The sequence below is a fragment of the Zingiber officinale genome, chromosome 2B (genome assembly GCF_018446385.1).
Source record: "Zingiber officinale cultivar Zhangliang chromosome 2B, Zo_v1.1, whole genome shotgun sequence".
In the NCBI taxonomy this organism is placed as follows: Eukaryota; Viridiplantae; Streptophyta; class Magnoliopsida; order Zingiberales; family Zingiberaceae; genus Zingiber; species Zingiber officinale.
The window spans coordinates 78,844,643-78,866,259 of NC_055989.1; the positions used below are offsets into that span (position 1 = coordinate 78,844,643).

Here is a 21,617-nt window from a genome sequence, read left to right on the forward strand (position 1 = left end):
TGGGTCATATTTGATCCATCTTGACTTTGACTCACATATCAACATGATTTTTGACCGTACGGGACATGTGAGGGGTGCAAAAAACTGGCACATCACAAGCCTTGTCTCCAAGTGTAGTCGAAGGAGGCGTAGTCTGACTAACTAGACTGTGCTGAATTATCATTCTGCCCACCATAGTTGACCTATCAAAATTGTTGACCTGAGTGTTGGCCTTCCAACTGGACAACTGGTTAAGTCTTGGTCGTCATATAGATAAAAAGTTATATTAAATAAGCGTGATACGTGAGATCATGTATTACACTTATGGTTGGTGCATTGTATAACTGCATTAATGGGCAACATGTAGTATACACCTCAAGCTATGAGAAGCACCGCCTTAATTGCAGAGACATGTGGCGACCTTGTTGCTAACGTAACTCTAGATCCGATGGTGTTTGACCTCTGCATTTAACGACTGTGTTTCAATTACCTCGGAGATTACTACATTGTACCTTAACTTGTCACTGTCGTTCTTTAATTGGGAGAGGTTATGTTGTGATCATAACTGTTCGACTGAGCGATCAAACAATTGTGCTAAGATCTTGCCACTTTCATTTCGCCATCCAATGATGTGGCAGGCTGATGCGACAATCCTACTGTACCTCTGCCAAAGTATTAGGTCATCCGAAAGAAAATTCGCCTTCATTCATTTCTACCTGTGTCTTCGTCTTCGCCGCCTTCTTTTGCCTATTCTACTTCAACTAATACAGTTGTAGGACTGTGATCGTTCGATAGATGGGGGGGGGGGGGGGGAATATCGATTCGAAAATATCGAGTATAAGCGCAGCGAAAAAGTAAGGTAGACACAATTGTTTTTACTTCGTTCGGAGCCTGTGACGACTCCTACTCGAAGGCTCGTGGTCCTTGACCACTTTCGTTGGGCAATCACTAGCAATTCGAATATAATTACAAAATGAATACAGGAAATGCTAATGAAACAAAGTAATACCGACAAGGAAATTAACCAAAAAACGAAGGAGCACTTTGTCGGAGCTTTGTTAGTGTCGCAGGAACGTAGAGCAGCAGGACCAGCAGTCTAAGAGTTCTCAGTTGATGATTGAAGAAGCTCCATCCCTGGGGCTTCTTTTATATGCTGCTCCGGGCGCCTGGATCCCTTCCGGGCGCCCTGGTGCGATGTGGCAGGTCTAATCAGCGAACTCCACGTGGCGACAACTCGGCCTGGATAAAATTCGCCTCCGGGCGCCCGGACCTCCTGTTTCCAGAAACTTCCTTTCCCGCAAAACAGAGTTAGTCCGAGGCAAATATATATTCTGCAACACAGATTGTTAGCACAGTTTGTAAAATATGAATTAACTGAAAAAGTATGACTTAGATTCCGTCTTTCTGAGACCGGAATCTAGTCACGATCTCAACTTAGATATCCGAAATGGATCTAAGCCGGATCGACGCCTAATGTTCCCTTCCCGGGAACGCGTCCTCACAGTCACTCCCCTCCAGTGACTTACCTTACTTACCTGCCAGACGTCCGGTCAGCCCTTCGACCCGTCTGGACTTCACGCCAGCTATTCGGTCAGCCCGTCGACCTAGCTGGACTTCTCGCCAAGTGTTCGGTCAGCCCGTCGACCCGCTTGGACTTCTCGCCAGCTATCCGGTCAGCCCGTCGACCTAGCTGGACTTCATGCCAGACATCCGGTCAGCCCGTCGACCTGTTTGGACTTCTCCTGCACATTCGATCAAAGTGTCAGACAACAACAAAACTAACTTAACCTATTTGTCATTCATCAAAACTCAGGTTAGACCGTTAGTGCTACCCGCACCAACAATCTCCCCTTTTTGATGGAATGACAACCTGGTTAAGTTAGTGAAAGGACGAAATAAATAAGACGGGTATATCGGTTTAAAAGTTAGTTTTAGTGTTTTCAATTAGGTTTAGCTAACTTAACCTAACCCTCCCCCTTTGGCATTCATAAAAAAAAACAAGGGTAAACAATCATAGTGTAGAGTTACTGTAAATAAGGGTAATTTAATTTTGAGAAAATCTAAGTTTGGTTCAAAATTCAAAGATAAAAGTATAATTTTTAACACCAAGTTAAAAATAATCAAGTTGACCTTAGGGGAGCCAAGTTGAATTTTGGAAAGTATAATTTTAAAAGTCAATCAAGTTTAACTTTAAAAATTTTTAAATCAGGTTTTTCATATTTACTTTTCAAGTTTAAGTAACAGTTGCTTTTCAAAAGGGAAATTCTAATTTTCAAATTCGATTTTTCAAAGCAAAACAAGTAAAATTGGATTTTTAAACTTCCAATTAAGTTTAACTTTTTGAAAATTGGTGTTCAAAAATAGGTTAGTTTGAAAATAGATGTACAAACGTATTTTTCAAAAAAAATTTTAATTAATTTCTCCCCTTGAACTTGACACTAAAAATTAAACAGTTGTCTAACCAATTGGGTACTAACTAACTATCAGAAGATAGTAGCTTTCTCTTGGTTAGTCAGATTAAGGTGATTATAAGCAGTCAGTGTTTGACTTGACTGATGAACTTAATCTGATTACTGTCTGATTTGTATTTAACGTCCAGACTTATGCTAATGCACTGAAATAAGCATCTTAAGTCCAGACAGTTGGCCTATGCATCTCACCCCTTTCTATGTTTGACAAACACAAGCAAGGTAAACCTAAGGTGTTGGTGAGATGCTCAAAACTAGTCCTATGGGTACATGTTTTCTAAGGATTTAAAACTAGTCTAAGGCCAAAACTGTTTTTGAAAATCTAACAATGGAAGGTTTTGAAAACAAACAAGTTTAACTTATGATTTGGTAAAACCATTTTTGAAAGTATTTTTGAAAAATCCTAGTATATTAAGCACGAATATAATCACTGCAAGTCTGAAATATCACTAGATAGATCCAAAATATTTTACAGGTAGTGTAGCTACAGTAGTGAGTCATGACTAGAGCTACTGAGATGATGAAGGGGGTGGTCCAGATCCCAAGGATCGGAGAAGCGCCATCAGCTCAGTGTGTCGGGTGTCCCCGGCAGCTCGTAACTCGGCAACCTCTCGCCGTATGTCCCGATGAAAATCAGAGTTCTCATGCTGGAGACTCGCCATAGCTCTCTCTAGTCCGGTCATACGGCCGGCCAGAGTGCGGGGAGCGTGACGTGGTGCTCGAGCTGGGGGCGGTGGTGGAGCCGGTGCGGCTTCCTCTGGAAACAGTGCGAGCATGAACTCGTCCACCTGTGCGTCTAGATCGGGCTGGTGCTGTGCCCCCCTCCGCCAAGACATAGTCCCGTCATTCCTATCTATCTGGACACCAGCTAGGGAGAAGTTCCGAGCTGCTATAACATCGAACTCGGTCATATGGGCAATGTCTCCTCTAGTGACATCAATGTGCAACGAGGACATATAGGCTGTCAGAATGTGACAAAATGGCATGTGGACTCGTCTATCAGTCACGAATCCAGCCGAGTAGATAATGGTGGAGAAGATATGTAGGCTGATGTCAATCTCTAACCTATGACTAAGGGCATAGAGTAAGAACGAATGGAATGGACGCATCACAGCGATGTCCCGAGTAGTCAGTGGTAAAATACAAAGGACTAAAACCCTATAAAGAGCGTAGTCCTGGACCCGAAGTTCTACCGACCTAAACTGTGTCACAGTGGGATCTCTCTCTCCCCCAAAAAAATACGAATAAATCGTATCGAGAGTAATATGTGAGTAGGGATCTCCGAATGGTAGATCCCTCGGAGGATAGCACAAAAAGGAACAAGTAGATGGACGCAACTCTAAAAACTCTCGGATAGTCGTAGGGGAAAATGTGATATCAGTGCCCGCTGCCCTAGTGGTATAGGTGAGATCGTCTACTTTCACTAGGTTATTGCAAAATTCGGCACACAGACTTATGTTTATTGGACTGGTACATTCGACAAGGTTCCTTAAGTTATAGTGGTCTATAACCTCTAAAACGGAGGGACATGACCCTAGAAAGAACGATCTATCTATGCAGGTAGTCCTAATGGCCTTATAAATGGTTGGCTCAAACTTAATCCTTAGTTCTTCTGTGGAAAACCTAGGGTCAGTGCTAGCATTAGAGGGTCCAGCACCAGTATTTGTTCGTTTCTTACTGTTTATAAAAAAGATATTCTAAGAAAGGTTTCAAAGATAACTTCAAATAAATTTTCAGATAGGGGAAGAAGATTTACCGAGGAGCCATCGATAAGATATAGATCTGACGACCTCGGTTGAATCGCAACAGCGTCTTCACCGCAAGAAAATTTGATCTAAAATACTCTCGCACTTAGGTTCGGAGTGAACCTTGGCAAAAGTGAAGTTGTTGTGGGGCAAGAATTGGGGGCGCCTGCTGCCCCCTATTTATAGGGAACTCCGAGCGCCCGGGGCCTTTCCGGGCGCCCGGGGTTGATTTTAGGCGGGGCGCCCGGATTCCCTTCCGGGCACCCCGGAGGGGAATACCAGGGCGCCCCTGGTGTTTGACCTTTTTTTTTTTTTTTTTAAAGTTTAAAATTAAAATTTTGAAAATAAATTTTTTTAAGTTTAAAATTTTGAAAATAATTTTTTATTTTAAAAAAATATTTAAGTTTAAAATTAAAATTTTGAAATTAATTTTTAAGTTTGAAATTAATTTTTAAAATAATTTTTTTAGTTAAAAATTAAAATTTTAAAATTAATTTTTAAGTTTAAAATTAAAATTTTGAAAATAATTTTTAAGTTTAAAATTAAAATTTTGAAAATAATTTTTTAAGTTTAAAATTAAAATTTTTAAAATAATTTTTTTAGTTAAAAATTAAAATTTTGAAAATAATTTTTTAAGTTTAAAATTAAAATTTTGAAAATAATTTTTTTAAGTTTAAAATTTTAAAATAATTTTTTTAAGTTTAAAATTAAATTTTGAAAATAATTTTTTTAAGTTTAAAATTAAATTTTGAAAATAATTTTTTAAGTTTAAATTTAAAATTTTGAAAATAATTTTTAAGTTTAAAATTAAAATTTTGAAATTAATTTTTAAGTTTGAAATTAATTTTTAAATTTAAAATTAGACTTTTGAAATTAATTTTTAAGTTTAAGGTTAAAGCCTTATTCATCTCACCCAATCTATATTTTCAATCAGGGAATCCTATGATTTCGTGAGATGAAATTGGATTTTTAATTATGGAGTTTTGGTTTAACTTGTGTTAGATTCAGATTTAGCTTTGGTTTCCACAAATAGGCATTCTTCGGATAAACTTCTAAGCTTGGTGAGTCACATGGACATCATTAGAAGTAACCAACCTTTCGAGGTTTTCCGAATAGTCCTTGTGAGATCTCGAAAAATTTAAATAATAGGGTTATTTGAGAAATAGCCATATAGAATTTTTTTAGGAAATTTTAGAAATTTTCTGGGAATTTTTCGGAGCTCGTAAGACGGGTTTTGAGGGGATTAATTACGGGTACGGATAAAACCTGTTTGGGATACCCGTTTAAGTGAGGAATTGTTTATATTATAAATTCCATTTCGTTTCTTTTTATTTCCCAAATGCCCGAACCCGAGCCTTCCTCCTCTCTTCCCCGATCTCCCCTCTCTGCCTTCTCTCTCTCTCGCGGACGAATCGGAGGCGACGGGAGCAGAGCTTCTCCTTTGGCGATCATCCTCGTTCGCCGGAGCTTGCTGGAGCACGGCAGAGCCTAGATCTTCTTCGGCCGAGGGGTTCTGTCCGGTGAGTTATGCGGCCGAGTGTCGACAGCGAGGCGGCTAGGGCACGACAGGTGCTCGATCCGTGTCATCTCTAGCCTATCGACCCTTCGTTCTTCCTCCACGAGTTGTTCACAGAGCGGTCCGCGTCTCCCTTCTCGTCGGATTTGGATCGAGCGACGCCACCGAGGAGTGATCTTAGACGTAAGGCATCGTCGGATCTTTGGTGGATTCAAGGTTTAGCTAGGATAGGTTTCTTCTCTGTATTGACCCTTTCTTTTTCGGACCTGTGCCCTAGGTTTCAACCTTCGACTCCGATCAATTGGGGTTGCACGGAGCTGTGTCTGGTGTTGTGCTTTGGTCCAGCGACTCATCTGGTTGCTAGTGGAAATGATCTTGGCAAAGGATCAACAGAAGGGGGGCTGTGAGGAAGAGGTAAGATTAGGGTGTTGTGATCTTTGATTTCCATTGTTTGATCTCTTCACTTGATCCGATCCAATGAGATGAGGTGGAGTGTTCATTGTGGACTAGGAGGTTGGATTGAAGGGGGCAGCATGTTTATTAGGGTTTCGGTCAGGAGTTTCCAGCAGTCTACAGTTCCAGCTCTTCAACTGTGGGTCAACAAAAATTCATCCGGTTTTAGGTGAGTTTTTGAAGATTTATTACATGTCTATGTTTGAGATGATTAGGGAGATGTAGGTTGAGTTGATTATGGATTTGATAAGTTGGTTTGGACGAATTATTGTGGATTAAGGATTAAGGTTTTACTTCTAGAGGTGATTTCATTTCTACATTGGTTTGGATTAGTAGAGATGGGTTGTAGAAATTTAAATTCAAGTTGTATTGGATTTGGATCATTAGGTAGAGTTAAATATGATTGTTATTGGTATGTGTTGGATTAAATGATGGATTATGTAGGGTGGATGAATATCATGATTTCATATTTGTCATTGGGATCATTAGATTGATTATTAGGTGTGGGATGTTTAGTTTATGATTGGAAGGATTTATGATGAGTTGGATTAGTGTTTGATTGATGATGAATTATGTGAGTTGGATTTAAGATGTGTTGATTAATGAGTTTTGAATTGATTAATAGATTATGGATTATGGTGGGATCTAGAAGGAGTGTGATCAAGGGTTATTTGGAGGATTAATCAGAGATCAGATTTGAGTGGAGTTATCCTGATTGGGTAGGGATTTTATTTAGCTATTTAAATTCATATGAATTTAGCTAAATAAAATATATATATTGATTGATGCAGGACTTGGATTCGGGACGAGCGTCTCGACGTGAGATTTATTTTGGACACGATCTACAGATAAAGGCGGGTATTTCTTCCTTAACCTCTTTATAGTTTCTTTGAAACTTAGTGCATGGTTATTATTGGATGAATTAGGCTACTTTACCTTATATCATGATCGGTTGCTGTTTTTCCTGCATGATACTTATGCTTGACCCTTGTGATGATCATGTTCTTATTCCCTACTGAGACTGTATACTTGTGATCTCCATGTTATTTTATGGACCATGCACTATCTTTTCTATTACCCGCTGAGTTACCTATACTCACCACCGCATGTATACATTTATGTTTTCAGGTAGCCTGTAGATGGTTGGTGTCGCTCGGAGTATCCTGTCTGCCGGGTCCTACGTCACATCCGAAGATCGTGATTGTTTTCTTTTGTATATTCTTTTCTTATTTTTGGCATTGTATTTGTGTATAGCCATGTGGCTATCCTATGGTTTTGGTGTTGTATTTGTGTTTAAGCCGTGCCGGCATGCATTGTATTTATTTGTGTTGTGTGGGCTTTCCGTTTTCGTTTTTCCGCTGTGTTGGTTTGTTTTGTACAGCCGTGTGAGTTGTTTTATATATAACTGCGTGGTTGTGATTGTTTCATTCCAGCCGTGTGGGCTGTTATTATAACTGCGTGGTTGTGTATATAAATATTCCAGCCGCATGTGGCTGATGTATATTTTGTTTGTAGTGATGCTTCATATTGTCACCGGTACAGGGGAGATGCTGTCGGATTTTTGTCTGGCAGGGACTCCTTTGGGGGCGTGACAGTCCTATCCACGGAACTTAGTACTAAATCTTGGTCTAACTGGTTAGGATTCATTTAAGGGTAGCTTCGGTCAGTTCCACTTGCTCAAATGCACCAGATCGAAACCATATCTTTCTAGACATGCGATGCCCAAGCTTCCCTAACGTACTATCATCCAAAAACTTCACCAGTACCATAATTCAAGTTAAATTTGGTCTCTTTTTAACTAATCCTAATTACCCTGCCGGGTTAGTAAATTTTGGGTTACCCTGTCGGGTAAGTTAGGAGCCTCCCCCTGAATTATTGGCCATTAATTTAAATTTTGGTTTTAGGTTTGTGTCGATTCCTTTTATAGTTATGGTTAACTTGATGATAATTTTGTTGATTTTTAAGTTGTTTAAATTTTGAATTTGATTTGGGTTTGGATTTTGGATTTTGGTTTGGTTTATTTGACTTTATATAATGTATTTTTTCTTTAGGTATATAATATTGATTAAGTCCTATTTGCGTGGTTAAGCACGCTTTCGGAACCCAAGCTAGATTGGTTGATTTGTATTGGGTTATTAATGATTTGAAGGTCTTATTTGAATTCGACTTATATCCTAGTCCGGTTTTATTATAGCATGCTTTTTGATTATTTAGGATTAAGTCTAAATTTTTTGATCTTGTTGTGAATTTTTCTAACATTTCTTTTAAATTGTTAATCTCATTTTTTAATGACAAATTTTCCTCCTCAAGTGTTAGATCTTGAGTTGGATTTGAATTTTTTATTTGTTCCTTGAGGTTTTGATTTTCCTCGAGAAGTGATTTGTTTTCATTTTCTATTTTAGTTAATTTACTATTTAAACAGGAAATAATTCTAAAAATTTTTTTGTTTAAATTAAAATATACCTCATTCGGGCCTTCGGAAACGAGTACGGACTCGTGGCTTGTTTAGTTCGGACCGTCTTCATCTTCCGACTGCCTTCTGCTTCATCTTGGCGCCATCGCGAGGTGGCTTTGATGTTTCTGCTCTTCTTCCTCCGATTCGTCCGAGGAGTCGTCCCACGTTGCTTTGAGTGCCTTCTTTTTGGTTGGCTTTGGTTTGTCGAACTTCAATTTTGGGCATTCGTTCTTGTAGTGTCCCTTTTTATTGCAGCCGTAGCAAGTCACGTTCTTTTGTTCTGATGGAGAACTGATCTTTTGAAGGTCCTTTTTGCTGAAGCTCCTTTTTCTCCTGGTGAACATTTTTCTTACCAAGTTCACCAGGTGTTCTTCGTCTTCAGAATCTTGGTCGGAATCTTCTTCAAATTCAGGCTTGCTTTTCCTTTCTTTGGTGGAACCTGCAAATAAAGTTATACCTTTCTCGGCTCCAGCATTAGTTTGTTCATGTAATTCTAATTCACAGAAAAGCTCATCTAACTTTAACTTAGAAAGATTTTTAGAAATTTTATAGGCATCCACTATTGATGCCCACAAACTATTACGTGGAAAAGCATTTAATGCGTACCTTATTAAGTCTCTATTTTCCATCTGGTGGCCTATCGCATGAAGCCCGTTGAGGATGTCCTTGATCCTCGCGTGGAGCTGATTCACCGTTTCACCTTCCTGCATTTTTATATTAAAATTTTTATTTAAGAGCAAATCTCGTTTGGTTACCTTGGCGTCGCTCGTTCCCTCATGTAGCTCGATCAATTTGTCTCACAGCTCTTTAGCATTTTTGTGTGGACCGACTCTGTTCAGTTCTTCTCTTGTTAATCTGCACTGTAGAGTGTTGATTGCTTTATTTTCTGTTGACGCCTTCTTCTTCAAGTCTGTTGTCCAGTCTTCAGGATCCAATATATTCCCGGAGGTGTCTGCCGGAATTTTGTAGGGTCTCGTAACGCTCATCCACTGGTCGAAGTCTGTTTTGAGGTAAACCTCCAAGCGCTTCTTCCAGTACGGAAAGTCGTCCCCGTTGAAGAGTGGAGGTCGTACTGTGCTGAATCCTTCTTGTTGGGACATTCTGTACACAGGTGAATAACAAAAAAAAAATATCCCAAGACTTGGTCTTGGATTAGTAGTGCGGGAAAAAAATAGAAAAATCTAGATTGGTGTTGCACCAATTTAGATTTAATTGAAAATAAAAAAATGATAAACTAGTTTGGAATTAAGTGTAAAACTGAAGACCGGAAGAAAAGAAAAAAAATTTCACCCCCAGTCTGATTGGTGGTTGCACCAAATCAGAGCGGTACCTGCTCTGATACCACTTGTAGGATCGTGATCGTTCGATAGAGGGGGGGTGAATATCGATTCGAAAATATCGAGTATAAGCGCAACGGAAAAGTAAGGTAGACACAGTTGTTTTTACTTCGTTCGGAGCCTGTGACGACTCCTACTCGAAGGCCCGTGGTCCTTGACCACTTTCGTTGGGCAATCACTAGCAATTCGAATATAATTACAAAATGAATACAGGAAATGCTAATGAAACAAAGTAATACCGACAAGGAAATTAACCAAAAAACGAAGGAGCACTTTGTCGGAGCTTTGTTAGCGTCGCAGGAACGTAGAGCAGCAGGACCAGCAGTCTAAGAGTTCTCAGTTGATGATTGAAGAAGCTCCATCCTTGGGGCTTCTTTTATATGCTGCTCCGGGCGCCCTGGTGCGACGTGGCAGGTCTAATCAGCGAACTCCACGTGGCGACGACTCGGCCTGGATAAAATTCGCCTCCGGGCGCCCGGACCTCCTGTTTCCAGAAACTTCCTTTCCTGCAAAACAGAGTTAGTCCGAGGCAAATATATATTCTGCAACACAGATTGTTAGCACAGTTTGTAAAATATGAATTAACTGAAAAAGTATGACTTAGATTCCGTCTTTCCGAGACCGGAATCTAGTCACGATCTCGACTTAGATATCCGAAATGGATCTAAGCCGGATCGACGCCTAATGTTCCCTTCCCGGGAACGCGTCCTCACAGTCACTCCCCTCCAGTGACTTACCTTACTTACCTGCCAGACGTCCGGTCAGCCCTTCGACCCGTCTGGACTTCACGCCAGCTATCCGGTCAGCCCGTCGACCTAGCTGGACTTCTCGCCAAGCGTCCGGTCAGCCCGTCGACCCGCTTGGACTTCTCGCCAGCTATCCGGTCAGCCCGTCGACCTAGCTGGACTTCATGCCAGACATCCGGTCAGCCCGTCGACCTGTCTGGACTTCTCCTGCACACTCGATCAAAGTGTCAGACAACAACAAAACTAACTTAACCTATTTGTCTTTCATTAAAACTCAGGTTAGACCGTTAGTGCTACCCGCACCAACAACAGTAAGTTCACCATCTTTCCTCCTTCATTTTCAATCCCTTCCTTCTTGACCCCATGGTTGCCGAAATCTCCTTGGTACGTTGGTACGAGTCTAATAGGATTGTATATACAAGAGGCACAGAGATGTAGCTCTAGATATCCTACGACATCCATCCAATCATAAGATCAGGATTTCGATGTTGGAGCACCAGCCCCACGAGCCACCCACACATTACATCACCTATTTCCAAGGCCAACTATTAAGTGACTTAAGGTTTCTGATCCATCCCTTCATTTAGGACCTTGCCACCAACTTTTGAATCCCTTTTCCACAGCTTGCCCCAACTCTTACTATTTGATCTATGCTGTCGTCATCATCTTTAAACTATATCAAATCCCTCTTGATTCCACCATCTTCCACTATCTTTTTTTATCCCAACAGATAGAGATTGGAGTATTTTATTTCACGATTCAGTTGGGGTATAGTTTTCTTAGTGAGTGCCCATCCTCACATAAGGGTTAGAAGATTCGCTTTATCTTCATCAAAACCCCACATCTATATACATGGTTGACCATCTAGCGTGAAGGCTTATTGACGTAGCAACTATTAGGCAATTACAAGAAGGACTAAGCATATTTGGATACACTCGAGATTCTGTCAGGGTTGAAGTTCAATGCTAGCCTATTGGTGGAGAATGGGGGCATGCTCTACCCAGCCATGTTAAGCCTAAATACAGTCAAACTAGATGACCGGTTGAATAAGATGTATGTACCCCGGGTAAGTTTTGATGTGATCAATTAGGTTAAGTTAGGTTTTATGGTATTCTGACCCTTGTGTCTAATGTTCTGTTTACATGAAGGAGTGAACGATGGATGGATGAAATAAACCTAGGGGCATGGGAAGAGAATGGAAAGGAAAAGAAATCTCTTCCTCTGTATGCTTGTTTACCTTAATTGAGAAAGGTGGGTACATGCGATGTAATTTTTGTAACTGAAAAAGGGTACATGTATCATTTTTGGATATATAGTATAATTTTGTGAGTTAAAAATGGTACATGAGTCATTTTTTATATATAGTGTAATTTTGTGAATGAAAAGAGATACATGTGTCATTTTTTCCATCTGATTTTGAGGTGATCAATTTTGACTCTAAAACCATCCATTAATGGATTGCGTTTCTCTTCCCTCGAAAAATTTTAATTAAATAAACGATGGAAACTTTTTCACTACAGAAACTTTTCCTTAGTTTTGCTTTCCGCTCTCCCAAGTAAACATAGCATAAGTGTGCAGGAACTTAGGAACATAAGAAGTCGAGAAGAAGATGCGGCAGACAATAAGAATGACACAAGAATTGAGTTAATAAGCTCAGTGCATCCGAGCGACGAGAAGCTACGGAAGAGTGCGCCGGTGGAGCGAGAAGGAGGCGTGCGGGGCTTCTGAGGGAAAAGAAGCTGAAGTGAAAGACTGCTCGGGGACAGAATGCTAGAGTTGGGTTCAGATGAGTTTAACTCTAGATGTTCAAAAAGTCACCCAAGCGATCGAAGAAGAAGACCAGACAAAGTCAACCTAAGTTGACTTGTCTGGGCCCCTAGATCAATTCCAATGCCCAAAGTTCGGGCACCCGGACCACTTTGCTGTCGAAGAGGCACCCGTTGCTGTGGATCATCAATAAATCCACGTTAGCAGAGGTCTGGGTGCCTGGAGCGTGTTTGGACGTCTGGGAGTGGATAAATACTTATCCCTTTACCGTTGCGAAGCATATTGAGGTGACCAGCTGGAGGCGCCTGGATCGAGTCCGGGCACCCGGAGTGTGCCACGTCATCAAATGGTTACTTTGACCAGTGAGCCTAGAAAATGAGGCTTGGTGCTCGAGATTTAGCACAACACTTTATGTACTTCGATTTTCTACTCTATTTTCAAGTTCTATACTTTCAACATTTTGAACGAGGCTTCTCCGCCTCCAACCTATGTCGAAAGAGTCTACTACTTGAGCTGTTGGTTAGTCCTAGAAAAATCATACCGGTTCCACTGTACAAAAATTTTGTACAAGTGTCGAACATTTCCTTAAATAACCTATTATGTTATTTAGAAGTTAAATTAGGAATCGCAGACGGAACTTAACATCATTGATTCCAAATTTAACTTATCTGTTCTTAATGGTTTAGATTTGAATCGCAAGCAGAACTTAACACTATTTATTCAAATCCACCTATGTTATTAATTCCATTAAATATTAATTTTTAAAATTGACTTCCAGGATTGCATGGCGAGGCACATGGCCTTCTTGGATATGGGAGCAACCACCACCGCCTAGACAAAGCCTTTTAAGGAAAACTAATATTTAATTTCCTTAAATAACTCTAGGTTAACCAAAAAGAGCAATCAAATCACAAATTCGAAAACAAAGAAAACATAAATTCGAAACAAATTTGAAAACTCTAGAATCATATGCCTCTTGTGTTTGGTATTTCCAAAAATAACTATACAAAGAAAACTAGTATGATGCGGAAAACAATTACTAGTTATACTTTTCTTTATAAGCAAATAACCTCTTGATCTTCTACCGTATTCCTCTTCTTATCTCGGATGTTGTGTGGGCAATGATCTACCGAGATGAGAATCCACCTAAGCCACCTTCTTCTCCAAGTAAGATTCGGCCACCACAATAACTCCATGAAAGGATGAGGTTCGACCACCACCAAGCTCTAAGGGATGATAGGAAACAAAGCCTTCTTCTTCTTCTTCTTCCTCAAGAAAAATCCGGCCACCAACCAAGCTCCTAGAGAAGTTGCCGCCGGTCACAAGAAGAAAAGAAGAGGGAGAAGCTAGGGCCGGCCACCAAGGAGGAAAAGAGAGGAAGAATAGAATAGAGTCGTTAGTTATGAAGGCACCTCTACCCCCTCTTTTATAATCCTTGGTCTTGGCAAATAAGGAAATTTAAATAAAAAACTTCCTTAATTCTTTTTCCATGAAAAATAAAATTTATTTAATTAAAAATAATTTTCTCTTCTCACATTACATGGTCGGCCACATTAAAGCTATAAACAAGGAGAGTTTTAATTAATTAAAACTTCCTAATTTGTCTCCGGAAATTTATAAAAAATTTCTCCAATAATTTTTCCTTTCATGGTGGTTTATAAAAAGGAACTTTTATAAATTAAAATCTTTCTTTTAAACATGTGGATAAAAATAAAGTTATCTCTAAAAATTAAAATCTCTTTCAATCTACAAATAAGGAAAGATATCAAATCTTTTCTTAATCTTTTGCAGAAGCTTTTATAAAAGAAATATTTAATTTTTAAACTCTCTTTTAAATCATGAACATGGTTAAAAAATGAAAGTTTTCTTAAAATTAAAATCCGCCTTTTAATCTACAAATAAGGAAAGATTTCAAATTTTTTCTTAATCCTTTGTAGAAAGCTATAAAAGGAAAGATTAAAATTTTTAACTCTCTTTTAAAACCATGGAATCCATAAAAGAAAAATTTATAAATAAAATCCTTTTTAATATGATGTGGCCGGCCACATCATGCTTGGACTCCAAGCATTGGCCGACCACCAACTTGGCTCAACCTTTGGGTCTTGGCCGGCCCTAGCTTGGGTTCCAAGCTAGCTTGGCCAGCCACCAAAGAGTGGGTAAGAAGGTGGGTATGTGGTGGGTATAAATCTCTATATACAAGAGGCTACGATAGGGACCGAGAGGAGGATTGGTTTTGGTCTCCCGATGAAATTAAGCTTCCTGTGTTCACCCCGAACACACAACTTAATTTCATCAATAATAATTCATTTCACTAAATAATTATTATTGAACTACCGCACCAATCTCAAATTACATTTTGGGCTCCTTCTTATTATGAGTGTGTTAGTCTCCCTGTGTTTAAGATGTCGAATGTCCACTAATTAAATGAGTTACTGACAACTCACTTAATTAATATCTTAGTCCAAGAGTAGTACCACTCAACCTTATCGTCATGTCGACTAAGTCCACCTGCAGGGTTTAACATGACAATCCTTATGAGCTCCTCTTAGGGACATTCTCAACCTAAATCTCTAGGACATAGTTTCCTTTTATAATCAACAACACACACTATAAGTGATATCATTTCCCAACTTATCAGGCTTATTGATTTATCAAACTAAATCTCACCCATTGATAAATTAAAAAAATAAATATCAAATATATGTGCTTGTTATTATATTAGGATTAAGAACACACTCTTCCATAATAACTGAGGTCTTTGTTCCTTTATAAAGTCAGTATAAAAAGAAATGACCTCTAATGGTCTTACTCAATACACTCTAAGTGTACTAGTGTAATTATATAGTTAAGATAAACTAATACCTAATTACACTACGACCTTCCAATGGTTTGTTCCTTTCCATCTTGGTCGTGAGCTACTGTTTATAATTTATAAGGTGCTGATAACATGATCCTCTGTGTGTGACACCACACACCATATTATCTACAATATAAATTAATTGAACAACTACATTTATCATAAATGTAGACATTTGATCAATGTGATTCTTTTATTTCTAAATAAATGTTTATACAAAATCTAGAATTTTAGTATACACTCTAACATGAGCCTCATTGGCCTTGGATAAACAACCTCCCTGTTTGCAAACCAAGTAAACCCTTTTAGTCTCGTACTCTTTTTTCGCTATTTAGTTTTTTAAAGTGTTTGTCTTATTTAAAGTTGAAAGCTTTGAGAAAGGGTATTTTTATCATTTTAGGTAATTCACCCCTCTTACCGGCCACATCGGAACTAGCAAGTGGTATCGGAGCGAGGATACTTCAAAAGGATTAACCGTCGACCAAAGTACACAAGAAATGGTTGAACCAAGCATCTATTTGCTTAAGTTTGAAGGGGAGTTCGGGACATGGAAAAAGAATATGGAGGTATTGTACAAAATAGATTTTGATTTATTATTAATTATGAAATATGGTTTTGTGGAACCTAAAGATCAGCAAGGAACCGACAAAGAAGAATATCTGTGGACAAGGAAAGAGTAAGTCGACTTTGTGGTAAACGGCAAAGCAAAATTTCATCTGCTGAGCATTTTACCACTATAAGAAGTCAACCGGATTAGAACCTACGAGTCAGCCAAATATCTCTGGGAGAAGTTCCTGGAGCTACACGAAGGACCTCAAAGGCAAAACTCGTAAGATGGGACTTGCTCTGAAACCAAATCAGCAACCTCCGAATGGAAGAAGGAGAAATAGTCACACACCTACACTCAAGGATCAAAGAACTAATCACTAGACTCACAAATCTCAGTGAAATGGTAACAAACCAGGATTCATTAAGTTACACTTTAAATGCATTTCTGAGACACCCGAGTGGACATCCATTGTTGATTCCTTTTTTATCTCTAAGGACCTCGAGGTTAGTATATTAGAAAACCTGTTTTCTACCTTTAAACTTCATGAATCGAAATGTGCAGGCTTAAGAAATAAATAAGAAAGGACAGCTCATAACCTAGCACCGAAGGCTAACCAAAAGGGCGAACCAGATTCAGAGACATCACTTGATGAAGACGATGAAGCTTCTTTTATGGTAAGAAAGTTTGGTAAATTCCTTTAGTCTAACAAATTTAACAAATCGTAGACTAAGAAACTTTTATGAAATAAATGAAAGGTGCAGTACTATAACTGCCAAGAAGAATGACAGTTAGTGCAATCGACCTCTAGGGATTCGATGTTTGACAATATACCTACGTTTGGTCAATTTGACCAAGGGTTGATCCAAACAGGACCTGATATTTAGAAGAGAGAAGTCTAGTCAGGACTAGATGACTAGCAAAGGTAAGTCCTAACCAAAAGATAGGCAGGTGAGAAGTTTACTGAGTGACTAGTCCTAATTGGAGGTTAGGTAATGTGGAAGTCCTAGTAAGTGAAGCGAGGTCCTAGTGAGTGAAGCTAGATAGTGGAAGTCCTGGTGAGTGAAGTCGGACCCTAGTGAGTGAATCTAGGTGGCAGAAGTCCTGGTGATTGAAACCAGGCCCTAGTGAGTGAAGCTAGGTAGTGGAAGTCCTGGTGAGAGAAGTTAGGCCCTAGTGAGTGAAGTTAGGTGGTGGAAGTCCTGGTGAGTGAAGTCGAGCCCTAGTGAGTGAAGCTAAGTAGTGGAATCCCTGGTGAGTGAAGTCGGACCCTAGTGAGTGAAGTTAGGTGGTGGAAGCACTATGAGTGAAGCTATGCAATGGAAGTCCTACTGAGTGAAGCTAGGTAGCCCTAGGGGAAGTAACTCTAGGTTATATGTGACCGATTAATTTCTGATCGACCGCGCGCGGTCGACTAGACCAGCGAATATTGAAATCTGTTAATACTGTCTTACTTTACTATTGTATCTATTGTGTTAACTCAGTGGTGCAGGGAAGTCCAGCTAGATGAACGGGCCGATCAGATAGCTGGCATGAAGTCCAAACAGGTCAACGGGCTGACCGGATGTCTGGCAAGATGGTAAGTTAAGGTAAGTCACTGAAAGAGAGTGACTTGGTAAGGACTCGTTCCCCATTTGAAGGAACAGTAGGCGTTGATCCAACTTAGATCTATTTTAGAAACCTAAGTTGAGATCTTGACTAGATTCTGGTCTCAAGGAGACAAAATCTAATTACTACTCTATTTGTTATATTGTGCTAAATTTATTTTACAGGGTAGTATAATTTTTTATTACCTCGGACTAACCTTTTATTGTAGGAAAAAGAGTTGCTAGAAAAGGGGGTCCGGGCGCCCGGAAGGGATCCGAGCGTCCGGAGCTGGTCCGAGCTCCCGGAACTGGTCCAGGAGCCCGGAATGCCAAGGCTTATCTGCTCGCCAACTTGGAGCGCGTTGATTGGTTGGCCGATGTCACGCTCCAGGCGCCTGGAAGGGATCTGAGCGCCCAAAACTGCTTATATATATAAACAGTCTTCCACCAAGAGCCAAATACAACTTCTTCTACGATTGCTCTATTGCGTGCTGCTCCAAAGACGCTCCTGTGACGTTGCGAAGCTCCTCCAACAACCTGCGACTCAGTTTCATTTTCCTTGTTGTCGGTATTTTTTATAGTTCGTGTACTAAATTATATAATACTTTTTGCGAATTATTAGTGATTGTCCAACGAAAGCACTTTCATGTGCGGGCCTTGGAGTAGGAGTCAATGAAGGCTCCGAACTAAGTAAAATTGGTTTATTAGCGTTGCTTCAATTTTTCTCTTCCGTTGCGTACTCGATTCAATTTATAATTTTTTGACGATCGCTATTCACCCCCTCCCCCCTCTAGCGAACTTTACGATCCAACAGACACATCAAAGACAATTGCTCAAAACTACAAGACAAGGACAAGAACAAAAGACCAACCAGAACGAAGCAAAAGAACCTTAAGGCGATGTAGGATGAAATGTCATCATCACAGTCGGAGATTGAAGTCTATGCCGGACTTGCACTGATGGCAAGTCACCAAGAAGACGATGAAGCAAGCTCATCCGAAATGAGAATTCAAAGCACCGACGAAGGGAGAGCTACTTCAGAGGGAAGCAGCAATGAAGAGGGAGTGTCTAACAACGAGATCGACAAGGTAAATGAGGTACAATCTCTATCTCCCGATAAATTATATAAATTTGTGAAAATATTTTCTAAAAATTTTTGTTAATTAGAAACTGAAAATGAAATATTAAAAAAAAAATTAGAGTTAAAAGTAAGTTTAGCAAAATCTTATCGATTAGAAGATTTCAACAAATTAAAATTAAAAATAGAAAATGAAAAGAACAAATAGAGTTATTGAAAATGAATGATGCATGCTTAAATTCAAGTTCGTTTCAAAATTCAAAATTGAGAAATTATGGTAGATTTAATTGGTATTTTAGATACCATAAAGGTCAAATTATAAAATCTTCACCAAAATTTATCCCTAAAAAAGATCTTATAAATCAGCAGGTAGGAACTTATACTGAGTTATAAAATCATGCCTAGTTTAAATTCTTTTTTTTTTATTGACTAGATTAAAATTTCTTTCCTTAGAAAAACATTTTTTTATAAACTTATTGTTAATATTTCTTTGTTCAAAATTTTTCCAGTAATAAAACAGCAAATTCTCTGTTAGAAAAAATAATTTTAAATATTTTTTACTGTTAATTAATTTTCTATGAATTTTTTATCAAAATATTAATTTTTAATATTAAAATTCGATAAAAAAAAAGTCAATCTTCAAAAATTTAATTTTTCTACGGATATATTTTCTGTTTTACATACTTAGAAAAGTTAAAAAATTAAGTTCAAAATCTATTTTTAAATATATTTTTTAAAAAATTACATCTCTTTATATAAAATAATTTATTATTACTGATATTAATCTTATTCATTCATGAATATTTCCTCATAATTCTGGATTATTTTGTTTAATAGTAACAAAAAATTTTAAAATTTTTTAAAGATGAAAAATAATTTTAAATTTATTTTTTTCACAAACTAGTTTTTAAATCATAAAAATTTAATTTTTTAAAAAATATTTTTCATAATTTTTTTAAGTATTAGTCACTATTTATGTATTCTTTAGAAATTTATTTTCAATTTAAACCCCTATTTTTGTTATAATCAAAGGGGGAGAAATTACAGAGGGTAAATTTAGGACTTATTTGTAATATGTTAATTTGTACTTAATTGCATTAGTCATGTCAAATTATTTTTTTATTATGTCTCTTTTACCCTAACTTTAACTTCGGTTGATGCACATCCAAAAGAAAAAGATTGTGAGAATCCTAGATAAGTTTTGATGTAATCAACCAAGTTAAGTTTGGTCATGTGGTATTCTAACCCTTGTGTCTAAGTGTGCAGGAACTTAGAAATACAAAAAGTCAAGAAAAAGATACAGCGGACGAGAAGGATAACATGAGAATCAAGTCGATGGGCTTGGTGTATCTGAGGGACGAGAAGCTGCGAAAGAGTATATCGGTGGAACGAGAAGGACGCGCTAGGCGCTTTCGAGGGATGAGAATCCAAAGTGGAAGACTTGTAAAGACCCGCCTTCTACTACTAGGCTGTAAGGCGAATCGCTACAGTTATTGCTAAACTATACTGTGCGGAAAGCTGATCTAATTAAAATTTTTCTACTAAACTGATCAAAACTTAATGCTCTGGGTGTGCCTAGGAGTTGTACACTTGCTAGGGGAGACAACCTATGCCTCCCGAATGACCTGCTAGCTGTAATCAGGCATTTCAATCGATCCACAGATCGATTGGGCTGTCGGATCGATCACGGGATCGATCCAGCTTGATACTGGCACGGTAGAAGTCTCTAGATCGGTCGGCGGACCGATCCAGCTTCTCTTCTTTCTTGCCTGGATCGGTCCGCCGACCGATCCAGACACCTGATCGGTCGGATGACCGATCGGTGAGCCTCCGTCGTCTTCTGCGTTGGCGCGGTGGATCGGATCGCCGATCCAGAGCACCTGATCGGTCAGACCGATCGCTCACCTCTGTGTCTCTGTTAGCCTCGGATCGGTCGGTCGATCCATGAGGAATCTGATATCATGTCTGCGGATCGGTCGGTGGCCGATCCGATCCAAAGGACCAGTCTGATCGGTCCGAGACCGATCGAGTTCTGATTTCGAATCTGAACTCTGATTTCAGCCCCTGGGTTGTGCCAAGACTCCACCTATCAACTATCCCATGCATGATAACTATTCTAACAACATGTAATAACAATTTTAGACTTAAGCTAGAGTAAGGTTCACTGGTTCATGGCATTTTAAGTCACTAAACACATTTAACAATTGGAAGTGTATGAAAGTAAAAATTGCTAGAGTTCTAATTGGTTAAACTTGCTAAGTCCCCTAAGGACCTTTGATTCCGGTTCCTGCCACACACACCATCCTTGCATTGCCCTCCAGCTTCCTCTGTTAGTCCATCTTTCCTTTACCTTTATCTGCAGTATAAGGAAAAGTAGAATCTGTAAGCTTAAAGCTTAGTAAGAAACCATCTACCTCACAAAATCATGCATTCGATGCAATATGCTTTTAAATCATGCTATTTGAAAATATGCACTGAACTTGCTAAGACATGGTATACTGAATAAACTAAGTATGGCATGGCATAGAAGCATACAATCATGGCAAAGCAACCAAATAAACACTGAGCTGAATATAGGCTAAACTAACTGGAACTAAATCTGTAATTGGAAACAAACTCAACTAGCGTCACTGATTTTGAGTTTTGAAATCTAATACATAATAAGTGAAAATACTAAACATGCTGTTGGGCCCGGCAACTGTACTTGCTGTGCGCGCATCCCTACTAGACCCGGGGTTGCAAGTCCCGAATTTAGCAGGGTTGTCTAGGCTATCTGAACCTAGGGACGACTGTGGGAGTCCAACCCAATGGATATCTAATCCAGTACAGTCCACTGAAAATAAAATACTGATATCTATAGCTAACTGATATAACATGCTGTTTCTAGGTTATCTGAACCTAGAGCTAGGTTGTCTGAACCTAGAGGCGACTGTGGGAGCCCACCCATTGGACCGTAGTCCCATACAGCTAAAATAAACTGATTTACTGTTTTAAACGCTTCTAATGCATTTAACTGTAGTATTAAAATGCCTAAGTTGCATTTTTACGGATCTAGTTGTTTTGTCGAACACTTAGTGTGCCCC

General features: G+C 39.0%; 1 long non-coding RNA gene across 1 annotated transcript; it reads left to right on the forward strand.

Moving 5' to 3' along the window:
* The first annotated feature begins 5,818 nt into the window (after positions 1-5,818).
* LOC122049214 lies at positions 5,819-6,248 on the forward strand. Its single transcript, XR_006130884.1, has 3 exons — positions 5,819-5,891; positions 5,986-6,122; positions 6,219-6,248. It is a non-coding gene; the product is annotated as an uncharacterized LOC122049214 (long non-coding RNA).
* The last annotated feature ends 15,369 nt before the right edge of the window (positions 6,249-21,617 follow it).